This window comes from Schistocerca americana, unplaced genomic scaffold (genome assembly GCF_021461395.2).
Source record: "Schistocerca americana isolate TAMUIC-IGC-003095 unplaced genomic scaffold, iqSchAmer2.1 HiC_scaffold_34, whole genome shotgun sequence".
NCBI classification, from domain to species: domain Eukaryota; kingdom Metazoa; phylum Arthropoda; class Insecta; order Orthoptera; family Acrididae; genus Schistocerca; species Schistocerca americana.
The window spans coordinates 2,975,261-2,994,689 of NW_025726060.1; positions in this window are offsets into that span (position 1 = coordinate 2,975,261).

Sequence of the window (19,429 nt, forward strand, 5' to 3'; positions counted from 1 at the left end):
ATTGATGCTGGTTGCAACATTTGCTTCACTTCATTAGTGTATTTTTTTGACTCGTTCTACTTCCCAGAAGGTCCTCCAGCATAGGAAATAAGACACTTTATGAACGAACGAACGAATGAATGAATGCCTTGCTGCGAATAACATAACTGAGAGTACGCTGATGTCAAAGGAGGGACTACATTCGAATATGGACGAATGGTGTATCCTACACTGCTTGAACTGAGCCATTGGAGCCTCGCGGGTTTCCCAACGAGGCACGTGCTTCCCGCGAGGCATAATGTATAAAATACGGGCAGCGTTTGGCTCTTCATAATCGACGACGGCGCCTCGAAACAAACCGTGTTCTCACCAGGAGCCCGCGACGATTTCGAGCTCTGGGACGACACGAAATTTACAACTCAAAATGTAGATGTATAATTTTACTCGCCGGATAAATTCCAGCTGGAATGTTATACGTCCCGACACGCAGATTTCGCGAACTAATAAAATGTCGTCTCAAACGATGTAGCATTATTGCAAAGGGAGGATTCTGAAGCAGAGGCGCCGTGGAGGGAGGTAATCTTGGTGGGCCCCGCAATAAACTTATAAATTCACGGCGTTCCGGAGGCCTCACAGAAATATCCGGGGTACCGGGCTGACCGTACGGAGCGACAGCGACAGCGCAGGTAACGGTCGCATAAATTGCGGCCGGGCCGAGCTTTATGGGAGCCAGCTTACGAAATTCGAGTAGGACGCGAGGCGCCCCATCGAGCCGCAGTCCCGTTAATTCGGGAAGCGGTAGCACCCGCGTAAATCGACTGTGAAGCCAGTCGCAGTGCACAGTGCACCGCCTTAAATGCTTCGCAGCTTCACCCCTCACCTCCCCTTTCTCCCTCCCTCTTCCCCTCATTTCCTCTCCTCTCCTCTCCTCTCCTCTCCTCTCCTCTCCTCTCCTCTCCTCTATGGCGCCCATTCCCTTTTCCACCTCCGATGGAAACGCAGCGCCCATGACGGCGAGGTAAAGGATGCGTTCAGTTGTTTGATGCAACAGGTACGGCTGATGGGGAGCCCAAGTGCAAGGTTTGTGACTTACCGTGTTGGCAAATGAAAGAGTTGCTGGTTTCTTATTCTGCTGGAAAAGTTCGAAAGAGTGATGCCTTTCACCGGAAAGGCTTCCCTTTTAGCTAAAACGTAGTCTGCGTGACTTCTGCACTTGCTCTAGGCCGTGCGTAAAGTCGATTCCTGAACCATCTGCGTGGCGGTTGCGTCTCGTACATTTCCAGATACTTACTTCGTCAGAAGCGCAATCAGCCGGTAAACGTGCTGGCAGTGAAGGTTTCAAAAGTGCGTACCTCTTTGTGTTCGACTTCACACCTGCGCTTGACGCTTCCAACAGATCGTCTGAGGCGTGCATGTTTCGTCGAAAATACGTAACGCGCATCTAAAGCGCGTAGATTCCAATTCCTGGTGGCAATTTTAGCCCTGCGTAGTGCCGATCAGTGCAGTGTTCCCCTGCAACGCTCACTGCAGAACTCCCGGGGCAACCGGGTACCTCTGTGTCAAACAGGGCACGTAAAAAGGCCGAGCCTTTATAACGAAGGGTGGAATGAATAAGCACACGTGCAGGCACCTGGTACACGAATGGCCGCCGTCTCTTAACAGTGTGGCCAACGTTTAGTTACTCAGAAACATGCCGGCATAATACACGAGTCAGCGTGCTGATAATGTCCAGAAATAGTTTGGTTTCCACAAAGTAAAAGGCTGCTGAAAACTCAACTAATTATGATTAATTTGAGGACAGTTGACTTAGAGATTAAATAGAGCATTTGCAGTATAACTGAATCTTTCATACCGAGCGAGGTGGCGCAGTGGTTAGCACACTGGACTCGCATGCGGGAGGACGCCGGTTCAATCCCGTCTCCAGCCATCCTGATTTAGGTTTTCCGTGATTTCCCTAAATAGTTTCAGGCGAATGCCGGGATGGTTCCTTTGAAAGGGCACGGCCGATTTCCTTCCCCATCCTTCCCTCACCCGAGCTTGCGCTCCGTCTCTAATGACCTCGTTGTCGACGGGACGTTAAACAACATTAACCTAACCTAACATGAATCTTTCATCAGTTAAATTCTTGTACAGCTTTGTTTAATGGCTCTGAGCACTATGTGACTTAATATCTGAGATCATCAGTCCCCTAGAACTTAGAACTACTTAAACCTAACTAACCTAAGGACATCACACACATCCATGCCCGAGGCAGGATTCGAACCTGCGACCGTAGCAGTCGCGCGGTTCCGGACTGAAGCGCCTAGAACCGCTCGGCCACAACGGCCGGCCAGCTTTGTTTAAAAAAAAAAAGTAATTTCGCATAGTGCGTTAGAAACTTTTTGATTCTTCTCTCTGGTATTCTATAACTGCCTAGGGAATTCAGAAAGTAAGTTAAACATACCAGAATGAGATTTTCACTCTGCAGCGGAGTGTGCGCTGATATGAAACTTCCTGGCAGATTAAAACTGTGTGCCCGACCGAGACTCGAACTCGGGACCTTTGCCTTTCGCGGGCAAGTGCTCTACCAACTGAGCTACCGAAGCACGACTCACGCCCGGTACTCACAGCTTTACTTCTGCCAGTACCTCGTCTCCTACCTTCCAAACTTTACAGAAGCTCTCCTGCGAACATGTCGACGCCATCCATGTACGTCATGTCCTGCAGAAACAGATCTGCTGCGTTGCGGATAACAGGTGCCTCGCACTGTGCAAGTGAAATGGCAGGGTAACTGGAAGAAGGTTTAACGTTTTACTTATTGCAGTAGGGTCCATTGCCCCCGTACGTATCTGAATGAGCGACATTTAACTACACTGACAGCCACAGGATGAGTTCAACTATCCCTTTATTTTGCTTCCATTATTGCACAGTTCCGGCTATGAAGCCATGTTCGTTTTGTGTAGCTCATCAAAATTAACGTATCTGGGTGCTCTTTCTAAGAACTCTTCAAATTGCATATTGATTTAAACGTAGGAGCTCGCCCTCTTTGCTGGGCTTGACAATTACAGACACGACATAAAATGTGTATCTAACATAGTAATGACTTAGAACACCACAGGAACGCATAGTGACGGTCTCTGTTTCAGGTTTATCTGTGGCCAATCGACCGAGATATCTCTCTTTATATACTCCAGTACGTTACTACACTGCTAAGTGGTATGCTACATAGCTACTGTTTGAGACAAAAAGTGTATCTTTAGTTGTTAAGTCCGATAATGTGGTCAACCTCCTACCGTAGATGCGTTCTTCCACTCTCACCAGAGTATAGTAAAGGGATATGACAGTCGGAATGGTGAAATTTTATCATCCAGAAAATTTAAGGTAACACAAAGAATATTTGAGAAATCGGAGACGAAGAGTTTGTAAGAAAACGGCAGATAATCAGTGGATTCGGGTATGTTTTCGTATAAAGCAGCAGTTCGGTATGCGCCCGAAACGGCAAGCACAAATCAGAGGACATCAGAGTCGTGCAGATGGGACTGAGACTCGAACTGCAGTCCTCGCGAATATGTTTCGAAAGCCGGAGGGGTGAGAGTGTCGTCTACGCTCACGTGACGAGCACAGGGATTGTTGGGAGGGAATGCGATGTGCCAGTGAAGATAACGCACGCGGCAGCGCCAAATCCCATCTACGGCTGCGGTTCTGCCTGCGGTTGTCGATCCGCTCGTCCGTGCTAACAGTCAACCGGACTCTCCTCTTACGGCCATTACGTAACGTTCGTCTCTGAGGCTAAAATGAGCAGTGCCGGCCACGGTGGCCGAGCGGTTCTGCCGGCCGCGGTGGTCTCGCGGTTCTAGGCGCGCAGTCCGGAACCGTGCGACTACTACGGTCGCAGGTTCGAATCCTGCCTCGGGCATGGATGTGTGTGATGTCCTTAGGTTGGTTAGGTTTAAGTAGTTCTAAGTTCTAGGGGACTGATGACCTTAGCTGTTAAGTCCCATAGTGCTCAGAGCCATTTGATTAAATTGAGCAGTATTTAATATTTGGTGTTCACCGCAGTCGTCATATGGGTACTTCTTCAGGGAGTTGGACGTTTTAACTGTACAGTCCATTTATTCGCTAATGAAATTTTTCACGAATAAACCATTACAATTTGACACGAATAGTGTTATCCATGCCTACAACACTAGAGCAGAAGTAACCTTTATTACCCATTATTAAAGCTGTCCATGGCTCAGAAAGGCGTTCCATTTACAACAACAACAAACCCTTTTGATAATTTGCCAAATAACATAAAATGTCTGCCAGGTAGCAAAGAAAGTTTTAAATCTAACCTAAAATCTTTTCTACTGGACAACTTCTCCTATTGCGTCTAGGAATTTTTTTTTTTTTCAAGTACTGGTAGCTTGCAAATAGTAAGTTGTGTGACTTCGTGAGTAGGACTAAAAAATTTGTTCATTAGTGTTAACATTAATCACGTATACATATCTCACAAACTGACTCGTTCCACACAATGTCAATAAAAATTCGTTCAAATGATCTGCCGAAAATTTGATTACCATTTTCGATTGCCAGACACACATAACTTCTTTTATCTTTGAAGCATCCTCAATGACTGGTAATACATATATTGCTAATATGCATCGTGCGCAAATTACTCGAAATTTAGACTTTTTATTTTTTTTAAGATAGCTGCGATTTTGTGTGGTCATTTCCTCACATCCGTACGGCTGTGGAACTGTATTTCGCCATCCCGTACAGTCTAGGATTTCATATTCTGGACAGTTGTTTCCGCTTTTCACTATATACACCTCAAATTTGCACAAATGTATTAAAAGACGTATGTTTACTATATGCAGTACTGCCAACTGCCAAAGTGTATTCTTTTGTTTGTTAAGTTTGCATTGTGTTGAATGTATGCAGTACCGTTATCGTTCGATTATTCTGACAGTGGGACTAGAAGAGGGGTCATTTGGTTGGGGGAATCGCTAACATCTGTTCGTATCGTGAACTGTTTGTGACGTGCCCCTTTTACACCACAAACCGCTACACCTTTTGGTGTTCACATTCTTCGTTCGCTCTGAAGCACTGCGATGCGAGTTGTCGCATGGCTTCGCGTCCTCTGGTGTGCTGCACAGACTTCGTCATCGGCGACTTCCGTCAAGCGAGGTCGCGATTTCGCATTCGACACAGTATTTTCTCCCCAGGGCCAGCTCGCTAACTACAGCGCCAGATGTGCTCCCTGCCGCTTGCAACCGACTGCTCGGCGTTCCAGATGGGGAGCTGTCTGCACAGGCTACTGTGTTCTAGCCATTGCCACTTGAGGAGTAACATACGTCATACACACGATAGATAACAATTGTCCTTTGTGAGAAAGCTATTACATTGATCTGAGTGAAAGTGCTAGAGTACGCGTAGTATGAAGTATACAGAAACAGCTCAGCAATGAATGAGTCGGTGTAACTGGAACCATTATTAATGTCGGTCATACCCTTTCTATTCGCGAAAGATTCCTACCTGTGCTTTTCGATACGTTAGATACTGTTCCTTTCGTCGTAGAACTAGTAGTTGCAAGGTATGGAGGATGTAGTAGAATTACTTTTACAAACTCGTTCGTGTTTAGTTTGTAACAAACGCGTCACCTACCGACGTTAAACCGCAATCTTTATTCCTTCCTTCTTTGCGTTTATAAACACTTACGGGGCAGCACCGTACACTAAGTCGAGTGGATATATGAAGCCGTTATCGTTAGCCATTGAAAATACTTACGTATCTATAGCCTCTCAGTATTCCAGTGCTTCCAATACCGCAGTGACTGTCGTGCTAAGGTAGCACTAAACGGCTGGTGAATATGCCGCTCTCCCGGCGGAATATATCTGTTTTCGAAACCGAGCTGGTACTTTCCCTTCAGGCAGCTCCTCGGTAGTTACAATAACTTTCGGCAGAGCACAAGGGATATTATTGTTCCCTCTTCCAATACTCCAGGCCTCGTCAAGCAGTGCCGTTGTCTGAAGTCAGTCATTATGTTCCCCACTGTTGGAGCTTTTACCCGTATGACAGTCAACCATGTTTTTATTCCAATAAATAAATAATCGCTCCTATCCACGAGTCAGCTAAATGATGGCGTGTGAACGTGTCAGTTGGGGTGAACCATGCGAGGCAAGCGCACACTTGTTTATATTCAAGCTGAGATGCGTCCTTCTCTTGTCTCTTAACAACTTTTGACTCGTTAAAGATATCAGTGGTCTTTTTTCTCCTCTACGAGCAGTGATAAAGGTCTCACGAAACAAGAACAAAGACTATTACGGTATATTTATAGTTTTTACTTATGGACCGTCTGACAGCAACTGAATAAAACACAATTTTAGTGCCATACGCGTTTCGCCTTTATTTTCTGCAAGGCATCATCAGTGGCAGGTTGCGTGGACAATTTCTTACGTATTACGCTCCTGTTGCAATTTTGGTGTTCTTCTTCTTATGAATGCCAATTTGCGGTTTTTTTTCCACATTCCACAGCACTATGAACTGAACACTTTGAACTGAACACTGTCAAAATTTTGACAGTCGGCAAAAGAAACCAAAACATTGCATTGAAACAAGCGTTCAGATCATAGTGCTGTGGAATGTGGGAAAAAAACCGCAAATTGGCATTCATAAGAAGAAGAACACCAAAAATGCAACAGGAGCGTAATATGTAAGAAATTGTCCACGCAACCTGCCACTGATGATGCCTTGCAGAAAATAAAGGCGAAACGCGTATGGCACTAAAATTGTGTTTTATTCAGTTGCTGTCAGACGGTCCATCAGAAAAATTATCAATATACCGTAATGTTACATGCAACTGAGGAAGACAGGACTACAAAAGTTGAAGATGTCAAGAACAAAGACGTTTTCTCAGCTTAATCATCGAGATTAGGGAATGAACTTTTTAAGGAACTGCGGTATTTTCTTGCGGTAAAATAGCACATCTGTCTGATAAATTCGGTGTAGAAATGTCGAAGAAAGAATACGTAAAATACGGGGATTTCTGCAAACTTTTCCGTGGCAACCCGGAGGTTGACGCCAGTCTTACGAGAGTGAATTCCAACGGCAGCACAAAAATTCACATATTTCTTATTTTTTTCTTGTAGCGTGTAGAAGAGAGTTATGTCGCTGAATTTTTCTCATACGTATGTGCAGTTCTGTCGCAAAAAAATCAACGTCCCAATTTTTTAAAAAAGTTTACGATGACTATATCTAGGTGATAAATGAAGTTGCAATAATTTGTTGGTCTTCGTTTCGTGATCCACTGGTACTATTTGCCCAGGTAAAAAGAAACTCCAAGCATCTTGCAGCAGTAAAAATTTACACGAGGTGAAAAAGTTTGGCGCATCAACATATAAGCCTACACGAACTTCAGCAGACTCATTTTGCTTTCTGAGACAAAACTTTTTTGTTTCTGAGATGCCGTAGCTATTAAATATTGTAATGGACAGCGAAAAGCGTAATTTGTTAGACAGTTGTGAGAAGTGTACAACGACAGCAGCGGAAGCCATAGTGTTTTTATAGCCACAGTGTTTTTACAGCCTCACATGTGGTACTTTGATAGCTGAACTTATATTTTATCGCGTATCTAGGTAGGCGAGTCAGCACCGCACGTATTGTGGTCAGTGCCACGCGTGGCCGGCACCACTCACTTCCCGACTTCGCACACATCTCCCTTTCCTTACTGTTTACGATTTTGTTCGTATTTTCGCTACTTTCTTATCCGGCCACAGTTGGCCGTTACTTTTTCCCGGAGACGGGTGACGTCCGCTGCTTAACATCGGAATTGCCGAGACGCGCACGCATATAGCTATGGGCGTATCCACAAGAGTCTGTTCGTTATCGTCTCGCCCATACCGACCTTCTCCTCAAAGAGACGCAGCTCAAGTCATGTATGGTTCCTAAGGCGACACAGGTCACTCCAGAGACGGCGTATTCTTTTTGTTGGCCTTTGAGTACACCCATACAGCCACACACGTAAACAAATCGGAATTATATACTACTGTTACATACCACAAAAGGAAAAACTGCGAAGTTTGCACCACTATCTTTAATTTAAATTCGTTAGACATGTGACTGCCATCCACTTGATAAAACAAACACACACGATGGTGGTATAAAATAGCATACTGGAGTTATGTAAGACTGTTTGATTTGCACATCACCTCTTCCCGCTTTGTTTTGGTTTATACACCGAAGAGCCAAAGAAACTGGTACACCTGCGTAATATCGTGTAGAGCCATCGCGAGCACGCAGAAGTGCCGCAAGACGACGTGACATGGATTCGACTAAAGTCTGAAGTAGAGCTGGAGGGACTTGACATCATGAAACCTGCAGGGCTGTCCATAAATCTGTAAGAGTACGAGAGGGTGGAGATCTCTTCTGAACAGCACGTTGCAAGGCATCCCAGATATGTTCAATAATGTTCATATCTGGGGAGTTTTGTTCAAATGTATGTGAAATCTTATGGGACTTACCTGCTAAGGTCACCAGTCCCTAAGCTTACACACCACTTAACGTAAATTATCATAAGGACAAACACACACACCTATGCCCGAGGGAGGACTCGAACCTCCGCCGGGACCAGCCGCACAGTCCATGACTGCAGCGCCTGAGACCGCTCGGCTAATCCCGCGCGGCGGGAGTTTTGTGACCAGCTGAAGTGTTTAAACTTAGAAGAGTGTTCCTGAAGCCAGTCTGTAGCAATTCTGGACGCGCAAGGTGTGGCATTGTTCTGCTGGAATTGCCCAAGTCCGGCGGAATGCACAATGGACACGAATGGATGCAGGTGATCAGACTGGATGCTTACCTTCATGTGACCTGTCAGAGTCGTATCTAGATGAATCAGGGGTCCCATATCACTTCAACTGCACGCGCCCCACACTATCACAGAGCTCCGATCATCTTGAACAGTCCATGGTTTCATAAGGTTGTCCCCATACCTCTACACGTCCATCCGCTCGATTCAATTCAAAGCTAGACTTGTCCGACCACACAACATGTTTCCAGTCATCAGCAGTCGAATGTCGGTGTTCACGGGTTGAGGCGAGACGTAAAGCTTTGTGTCGCGCAGTCATCAAGGCTACACGAGTGGCCCTTCGGCTCCGAATGCCCATATCGATGATGTTTCGTTGAGTGGTTCGCACGCTGAAACTTTTTGATGGCCCAGCACTGAAATCTGCAGCAGTTTGCTGAAGAGTTGCACATCTGTCACTTTGAACGATTCTCTTCAGTCGTCGGTGGTCCCGTTCTTGCATGATCTATTTCTGGCCGCAGCGATGTCGGAGATGTGATGTTTTGCCGTATTCCTGACGTTCACGGTACTCTCGTGAAATGGTCGTACGGGAAAATCCACACTTAATCTCTACCTCGGAGATGCTGTATCCCATCGATCGTGCGGCGACTATAACACCGCGTTCAAAGTCACATAAATCTTGATAACCTGACATTTTAGCAGCAGTAGTCGATCTAACAATTGCGCAAGACACTTGTCTTATATAGGCGTAGCCGACCGCAGCGCCGTATATCTCTGTATTGGAATACGCATGCCTATACCAGTGTCTTTGGCGCTTCAGTGTATATTGCAAAGCAGACACGGTTTGGGGATCGGGAGAGAAGGTGTTTCTGAGCAGCAGCAGCATATTAATTTCACTAACGGCTGTCTCTTACGCATACGCTGTAGATCGGCTTTGGTGACAGCCGCTTTGTAGACAGCTGCGTTCTACCAGCCACGTGCATCTGCTGTGGAACTCTCCATATTTCCCTTCCTGCTTCTTTTACAGCCGCAACCTGTGGAAATCGGTTGGCGATTTTTTAATTTTCCGTGTTTTCAACGCTGCATTGGACAGTGTACACTCTTCACCTTATTACTGGAAGCTGGGAAGAAACTGAAGTCCGTCACCAATCTGGCCCTATAATTCCTGGTGCTGTGACAGAATTAGTATGTTTTTCAGTTTATGCTATAAACTTCACAGGGTTTCATTCGGCCTTCGAATTTTGGATATGTAAAAAAAAAGTAATAAAACATAAAAAAAACTGGCCAGGTACGAGTAGGCCTCGTGCACTGCAAGTTCTACATCTACATGGTTACTCTGCAATTCACACTTAAGTGCCTGGCAGAGGGTTCATCGAACCATTTTCATACTACTTCTCTACCGTTCCACTCTCGAATGGCGCGTTAAAAAAGGAACACTAAATTTTTCCGTTTGAACTCTGATTTCTCTTATTTTATTATGATGATCATTTCTTCATTTCTCCCTACGTAGGTGGGTGTCAACAAAATATTTTCGCATTCGGAAGAGAAAATTGGTATTGAAATTTCGTAAATAGATCTCGCCGCAAAGAAAACCGCCTTTGTTTCAGTCACTTCCACCGCAACTCGCGTATCATGTCAGTGACACTCTCACCCCTATTGAGCGAAAACATGAAACGGGCTGCCCTTCTTTGCACTTTATCGATGTCCTCTGTCAATCCTACCTGGTAAGGATCCCACACCGCGCAGCAACATTCCAGCAGAGGACGGACAAGTGTACTGTAGGCTGCCCCTTTAGTGGGTTTGTCGCATCTTCTAGGTGTTCTGCCAACAAAGCGCAGTCTTTGTTTCGTCTTCCCCACAATATTATCCATGTGGTCTTTCCAGTTTAAGTTGCTCGTAATTGTAATTCCTAGGTATTTAGTCGAATTGACAGCCCTTATATTTGTGCGATTTATCGTATACCCAAAATTTATCGGATTTCTTTTAGTACCCATGAGGATGACCTCGCACTTTTCTTGGTTTAGTGTCAATTGCCACTTTTCGCACCATACAGAAATTCTCTCTAGATCATTTTGTAATTGGAATTGATCGTCTGGTGATTTTAATAGACGGGAAATTACGGCATCATCTGCAAACAATCTAAGGGGGCTGCTCAGATTATCACCTAGATCGTTTATGTAAATCAGGAACAGCAGAGGGCCTATGACACTACCTTGCAGAACGCCAGATATCACTTCTGTTCAACTCGTTGATTTACCGTCTATCACTACGAACTGTGACCCCTCTGAGAGGAAATCACGAATCTAGTCACACAACTGGGACGATACTCCTTATGCACGCAATTTGATTAATAGTCGCTTGTGAGGAACGGAATCAAAAGCCTTTTGGAAATCTAGGAATATGGAATCGATCTGAGATCCCTCGTGGACAGCACTCATTATTTCATGGGAATAAAGAGCTAGCTGTGTTGCACAAGAACGATTTTTTCTGAATCCGTGTTGGTTATGTATCAATAAGTCATTTTCTTCTATGTGATTCATAATGTTAGAGTACAGTATATGTTCCAAAATCCTACTGCAAATTGAGGTCAGTGATATGGGTCTGTGATTCAGTGGGTTACTCCGATTTCCCTTCTTGGATATTAGTGTGACCTGTGCTACCTTCCAGTCTTTAGGAGCAGACCTTTCGTCAAGTAAGCGGTTGTATATGATTGCTGAGAAAGACGCCATTGTGTCTGCATACTCTGAAAGGAACCTAACAGGTATACCATCTGGACCGGAAGACTTGCCTTTCTTAAGTTCCATACATACTTAATAATGTATGTAGACAGTTCACCCATTCCGGGAATCGAGGATCTCCATGATTTTGCCTTATATCGACATAGATACTGGCAAGATATCGGTCCCAAGGATCAAAGACTTCCGAGAACGTTCTATTTCCAAGCTTCAAGTCGGATAACCAATGGCGAAGTATTTTGTTCGTGTGATAAAAGTGAAGATTAACGATTTCTTCGTTCTTTTCCTTCATGTGTATTTTGAAGCCTTTCTTCTTGCCATATTTCGTGATTCTGTGTCAAGGGCAAGTACCGTATAGGATTTAATGAGTGAGTTTGCGAGTATCAAAATATGTTACATAAATGGCGGTATCTATTGATTGCATTGCCTTAGAAGCTTTCCATTTTTACACTATCAAAAGACTATAGACCACAGTATGTGACATACATTTGAACAGGACTCGTGTACCCGTTCCTGAGAAACAGGGTTTCGAACAGAAGGGCGACAAAGTGATCCTACAATGGCTCCGTTTTTATCGACTGAGGTACGGAACCTTAGAAACATTAGATTTCCTCTGTCACTGGATATCACATGCTCAGCGCAGATTGTACAGTGATTTATTCTAACTGAAACCAACAGTCATTGCAGCACATAGTGGTATTTATGCCCCATTTCAGAAACACGTTTATCATATTTTATCACACAGTTTATGAAGGCTCAGCTTACTAAGCAGGCAAGATCAGTAAATACCCACGCTACAACTGTACTGATGACATTATCCACACTGAAGGCTTTCTGATTATGATTCAATTACTCTAATTTCACACCCCAAGCTCAGTTAATGATTTCAGTTGATGTTTCATATCATTGGTGGAGTGAAACGTTCACCCACTTGTGCGCCGTGAGCTAGCAGGCGCTAAGTAGTCAGGCTAGTGCATCAGGCAGTACAGGACGAACTTTCACGCTGATTAAAACAATATTTCACACCACAAACACATTCGTAATGAGCGTAGATTTTAGGTCTTACTCAAATTAAGTTAAAGTTCAAACCAACCCCGGGAAAATGTTTGTAAACCCAGTCTGCGACTAGTTTTCCGAGTAGCAATACGTGTGTGCAGAGGATGTTAGGCTATTCAACGTAGAAGTGAATTGTCTATTAAAATTGCCTCGGGAACATTCGTGAGCGGTTTCTGTCAACAATGTCGTGTGATGACAGGGGTTAAATACGAAGGCGCGCTATAGCAATTCCCCCGAATTTTGTATGTGAAAGCACTTTATTAACATTCTACATTTTTATTCTTCATATCTACATATTTAATTCGCAACATAGTCACCCTTGTGACGAACACATGGTCTCCCAACGAGAGGCCAGTTTGTTGATACCGTCACTGCACGATGTATGACTTTGCTGGCGGAGCCATCACCTAACCTGTGCTGGCACTGTTTCGTCGCTGTCAAAGTGAAGTCCTTGAAGGTGTTCTTTAAGTTTTGGAAACACGTGAAAATCGAATGTGGCCTAGTGAGGACTGTCTAGAGGATGATCCTTGACATTGAACCCAACGCATCGGATTGCTGCAGATGTCGCACCACTTGCGTGTGGTCTGGCGTTATCGTGCTGAAAGAGTGAGTGTTCCACTTGTGGACGAAGTCTTAGAATTCAAAACTTGATTACAGCACGTGGTTTCTCACGCACCGCATAGTTTCGTTCCACATCTCCATGTTACAAGATAAAATTCGATGCAGAATGTTAATTTACAAAGCTTTAAGACTCTTCACATACATTCGGAGGCATTACTTCTCAGCACATACTGGTATTATTTATGGTGCTCGATAAGTAATGAGTTTCCACCATATTTGAAGCAAACCTTAATATTAGACCGGCGTTTAGAAAATGTTCATTATAAAATGTCGTTTCCTAAATTTGGAATTGAAGTAATTAAAAAAATCAGGTGGCATCCCAGTATTTTGAAGTACGCTTATCGTAGTGTCGAAATATTCACACACGATACTCCGCATTGATTGTTTAAAACATGCATCTTAGGATTTTCGCCCAACAGGGAAGAAATCCATTGGTGACAACGAGACAGCTGCAGAAGACCCAAGGTAAGCATATCTCCCCCCCCCCCCCCAAGTCACGCTATGAGACGATCTGTGAAAATACTCGCGAAATACTCAACGTAACCCTTCACATGCAACAATTCCAAACAAAAACTTGCTCTGTTGCCACTTCCAGCACCACAGTTTGTCACCACGGGGAAGTCCGTATGTCATCCTACATATTTAATTACTTAGGAAGTGGTAGGAATCGCTAAATCATCAACAAAAGCCAGTATATTCAGTAGACAGCTCCAGATTTATGAATATCTGTATTTACGAAAATTTAAACAAGAATAAAATGCAGCGACATTTACTTTGTTAAATTTGTGTTTCATTTTCAACTAGAGTGTTCATACTTATTGAATTTATGCCACTACATTATTTATTAATGTGTAAATGGCCCTCTGCCACCATACACACAAACAATGCATACACGGCTTTTCAACTGCCTCGTTGCACAATCATAATTCTGTATTGATAGAAAGTGCAAATGTTCGCCGGTCGGTGTGATCGAGCGATTCTAGGCGCTACAGTGTGGTACCGCGCGACCGCTACGGATGCAGGTTCGAATCTTGCCTCGGGCATGGATGTGTGTGATGTCCTTAGGTTAGTTAGGTTTAAGTAGTTCCAAGTTCGAGGGGACTGATGACCTCAGATGTTAAGTCCCATAGTGCTCAGCGCCATTTGAACCATTTGCAAACGTTCTATGGAACATGCAACTAACTACGTTATTATGAGTGTCATTCTCATAAAATCGAACAATAATAACTGCTTTCATTTCAAAATGTACGCTTCCCTCTTTTGGAATACTTCTTTGAAATATCTGAGTCGTCGTAGCAGAGAGACACGAGGCAGTTGTGTGCAGGCACCGCGACGCTTGCTGGCACCACCACGGCTCGCGTTTCGTCTTGGTTTTCCCTCGCCGCAGCTCAGATTTCGGAAACAACGAGCTACGTTTTCCTTTAGACGGCACTAACATACCACGTTATTTTAAACATAGCTGCGTAACAGCAACGGTTCCACGTAATTAGATTAAAAACAGCCGACCCGTTGCAAAGGATAAAGTTGTCTTTACCTAGGTTTCGGTAAGTCTAAACCTATCTTCTTCAGAAGTCGGCCTGAGGAAAATGAACATCGTGATTTATATGAAAGGTATACACATAAGTTAAGATTAGAGTTTAACATATATTAAGAGAATCTTGTGTTACAGAATATGAGAAGGATTTCTTGTACTTACAGTATTATATTAACATGGAGTGATACGTCATTGCCATTTTTACAAACATCTCCATAGCTCCATTAGTCAAAATCACATATAGCCCTAAGAGTAGGGTTTTTCAGATAAATAAAATTAAGTACATGGAAGTTGGAGAGCGCATAAGCAACTGAGTAAAATCGGCCTGCGTGGTAGCACTGCGACCAGGGCAGGTGGCGCTCAGGTCGCGTACTATGTGCCGATTGGAGTACTGAAGCAACATGTAAAATATAAATATTAATTGCGTCCTTAGATAGAGTGACAGTAAATAAAAGGAAAGCAATTTAACATTCCCATTATGACAATGTGGGAGACTTAGAAACAATAACGTAGAAACGTATTTCAAAAAGGTAGGTGGCGCATACGCCATGAGTTACATGCAGTGGCATATACAGCCAAAATATAATTATATTACCATATTAGTAAAGCACATAGAACGTATATAAGTCAAAACTTTAAGAATAAACAGTAATGGCATCTTAAGACGTAAATTATGAAAGCTGGTCCACAATCTAGTTAATATACATTCACTGGGATCCGAGGTTTTAGGATAAGCGAGAATTACATGAGGGCCAGTGTAGTGGCAGCCATACATCATGAGTAAATCACATTGCATAAAAGGTAGTGAGCTTAGAGATATAAAAATGCATTATAGGTTCCTGAGGAAATAGACAACTGAGGTTATCAACATTAATGTTATGAATTAAATAGTACGGGTTTAAAGCCTTCAAAAAATTGTCTACAGGCAAGGTTCAACTGATCGTTGAGTATATTACCGTCTTTGAGCTCTAGATGTTTAAAAATAAATAACTCTTCCCACAGATCTAGTCTCCGTCCTTTAACTTGTCTGTGTAGGATAACCGTGTCTTCTAACTGTTTAGGCGTATAGCCGGCTATCAAGAGGTGTTCAGCAGAAGTAGAGTTGTGAACATTAGCTCCTTTTTTACCTAATAGATGTTCTTTATATCGTGTTTTAACAGCTCTGCCTGTTTGACCAATATAATATGAGGGGCAGTTATTACAGGTTAGTTTGTATACACCTGAATTAGAAAACCAATCGTTAGCAATTTCTACTGAATGTATGAGATTTCTTTTTAAACTATTGTCTGTAGAAAAGGAGACGTTACAGTTATATTTTTTATTTGGAAGACGTTTAATCCTATACGAAATGTTACCCAAGAAAGGGTTGGAAATAAATTTTTTTTTGGTTTCTGTGGTATCTGTGGGGAGGTTATTACTCAAAGTCGAACAATTTTGGGAAATTTTCTTATTAAGCAATTGATCGATCATATTCTGGTTGTATCCATTATTAACAGCAATCGTTTTGATGACATTCAATTCCTTTTGTTGATCCGCAGGTGATAAAGGCGTAGTTACCATTCGGTGAATGGCGGAATGAAAAAACGCCAGTTTGTGCGCTTTAGGATGAGTTGAGTCAGCAGGAATGACATTATCTGAATATGTTTCCTTGCGGAAGATATTGAAATGAAAGGTATTATCTTGTATAGAAATTGTTAAATCTAGAAAATTAAGCTCACGTTTATCATTTTGAAGTTCTTTAGTGAAGGAGATTTTTTCATGTAAACCATTGAAAGTGTTGAAGAGCTGCTCTAACTCATGGTCAGTGCCATCAAAAGCAATGAAAATGTCGTCCACATAACGTGCATAATAGCGGATTTTTTGGTGTAATTCTGAACTAGAATTGAAAAATGCTGTTTCCAGGGCGTTAATGAAAACCTCTGCTAGAATACCGGCGAGGGGGCTGCCCATTGCTAGACCATCTGGCTGTATATACATTTTCCCATTAAATGTGAAATAATTGTATTTTAATATGACCTTAAGCAAACCAATAAGTTCAGCAATCTGAGTTTCACTTAGTTTTTTTGCTTAAAAAGATTTTCTTTTACAAGGTCTATGGTTTCATCAACCGGGACATTTGTATAGAGGCTGACGATGTCGAAGGACACCAGTCTAGTGTCAGGTGTACATTTTACAGATTGAATATTGTTAATTAATTCCTTACTATTTTTTATAGAAAAGTTATTTTCAAATGTGAAAGCATCTTTAATTTTAAAATGGAGGCGCCTAGCAAGAGTGTGATGTGGACTGCCTATACCATTCATTACAGGGCGGATCGGATGATTCTATTTGTGCAGTTTGAACTGGCTTCTGAGTACGGGTGGTTTCGGGTTCATATTTATAAGCCATTTCTTTTGAAACTTATTAAACAGGCTGACGGAATTAATTAGAGTACGCCGGATTTCATTTTGCAGTTCAGCAGTAGGATCTACGGTAACCTCAGTGATGTCGTTTTCCTCAAAAAACTTTACAGTTTTCTCTATATATTCATTTAGAATATGGTTTACATGAAAAAATCTCCTTCACTAAAGAACTTCAAAATGATAAACGTGAGCTTAATTTTCTAGATTTAACAATTTCTATACAAGATAATACCTTTCATTTCAATATCTTCCGCAAGGAAACATATTCAGATAATGCCATTCCTGCTGACTCAACTCATCCTAAAGCGCACAAACTGGCGTTTTTTCATTCCGCCATTCACCGAATGGTAACTACGCTTTTATCACCTGCGGATCAACAAAAGGAATTGAATGTCATCAAAACGATCGCTGTTAATAATGGATACAACCAGAATATGATCGATCAATTGCTTAATAGGAAAATTTCCCAAAATTGTTCGACTTTGAGTAATAACCTCCCCACAGATACCACAGAAACCAAAAAAAATTTATTTCCATCCCTTTCTTGGGTAACATTTCGTATAGGATTAAACGTCTTCCAAATAAAAAATATAACTGTAACGTCTCCTTTTCTACAGACAATAGTTTAAAAAGAAATCTCATACATTTAGTAGAAATTGCTAACGATTGGTTTTCTAATTCAGGTGTATACAAACTAACCTGTAATAACTGCCCCTCATATTATATTGGTCAAACAGGCAGAGCTGTTAAAACACGATATAAAGAACATCTATTAGGTAAAAAAGGAGCTAATGTTCACAACTCTACTTTTGCTGAACACCTCTTGATAGCCGGCCATACGCCTTAACTGTTAGAAGACACGGTTATCCTACACAGACAAGTTAAAGGACGGAGACTAGATCTGTGGGAAGATTTATTTATTTTTAAACATCTAGAGCTCAAAGACGGTAATATACTCAACGATCAGTTGAGCCTTGCCTGTAGACAATTTTTTGAAGGCTTTAAACCCATACTATTTAATTCATAACATTAATGTTGATAACCTGAGTTGTCTATTTCCTCAGGAAGCTATAATGCATTTTTATATCTCTAAGCTCACTACCTTTTATGCAATGTAATTTACTCATGATGTATGGCTGCCACTACACTGGCCCTCATGTAATTCTCGCTTATCCTAAAACCTCGGATCCCAGTGAATGTATATTAACTAGATTGTGGACCAGCTTTCATAATTTACGTCTTAAGATGCCATTACTGTTTATTCTTAAAGTTTTGACTTATATACGTTCTATGTGCTTTACTAATATGGTAATATAATTATATTTTGGCTGTATATGCCACTGCATGTAACTCATGGCATATGCGCCACCTACCTTTTTGAAATACGTTTCTACGTTATTGTTTCTAAGGCTCCCACATTGTCATAATGGGAATGTTAAATTGCTTTCCCTTTATTTACTGTCACTCTATCTAAGGACGCAATTAATATTTATATTTTACATGTTGCTTCAGTACTCCAATCGGCACATAGTACGCGACCTGAGCGCCACCTGCCCTGGTCGCAGTGCTACCACGCAGGCCGATTTTACTCAGTTGCTTATGCGCTCTCCAACTTCCATGTACTTAATTTTATTTATCTGACAAACCCTACTCTTAGGGCTATATGTGATTTTGACTAATGGAGCTATGGAGATGTTTGTAAAAATGGCAATGACGTATCACTCCATGTTAATATAATACTGTAAGTACAAGAAATCCTTCTCATATTCTGTAACACAAGATTCTCTTAATATATGTTAAACTCTAATCTTGACTTATGCCCCCACCTCCTCCTTTTCCTTGAAAGGATACGGATCCTGTACACCTCCCATAAACTTGATCCTCCTCACCCGCTCGTGTCCCCGATCCTCTCCCACCCCCGCCCGCTGCTGCGCCTGTATTCTCACGTCCCACCTCACCCGGTCTCCATCTCTCCACCCTCCTTACCCTCTCCCAAGGTGGCTTCCGCCAGCTCCCCCTCCCTGATGATGTCCTCCTCCCCTGCATCTACCCCTCCTATCAACTTTGATCCTCCCCCCACCTCCTGTGTCCTTTCCTTCAGGCACCATCCCTCCCCCCCTTTCCCTTCCCTTCTCTTTCCTTTCCCCCCCTCCCTCCTACCCTCTCCTCCGGGCTTCCCTCCCCCTTCCTCCCTCCCCCTCTCTCCTTTGCCCATGGCATCTCTGCTCTCCCCTCTCCCATTTCCCCTTCCTCCTCCTCCACCTCCTCTCTTGGCAGGTCCCCGGACTCGTACACGCTGAGTGGACATTCGCGCGCCGGAGATCATCGCCATCAGTGTCTCGTG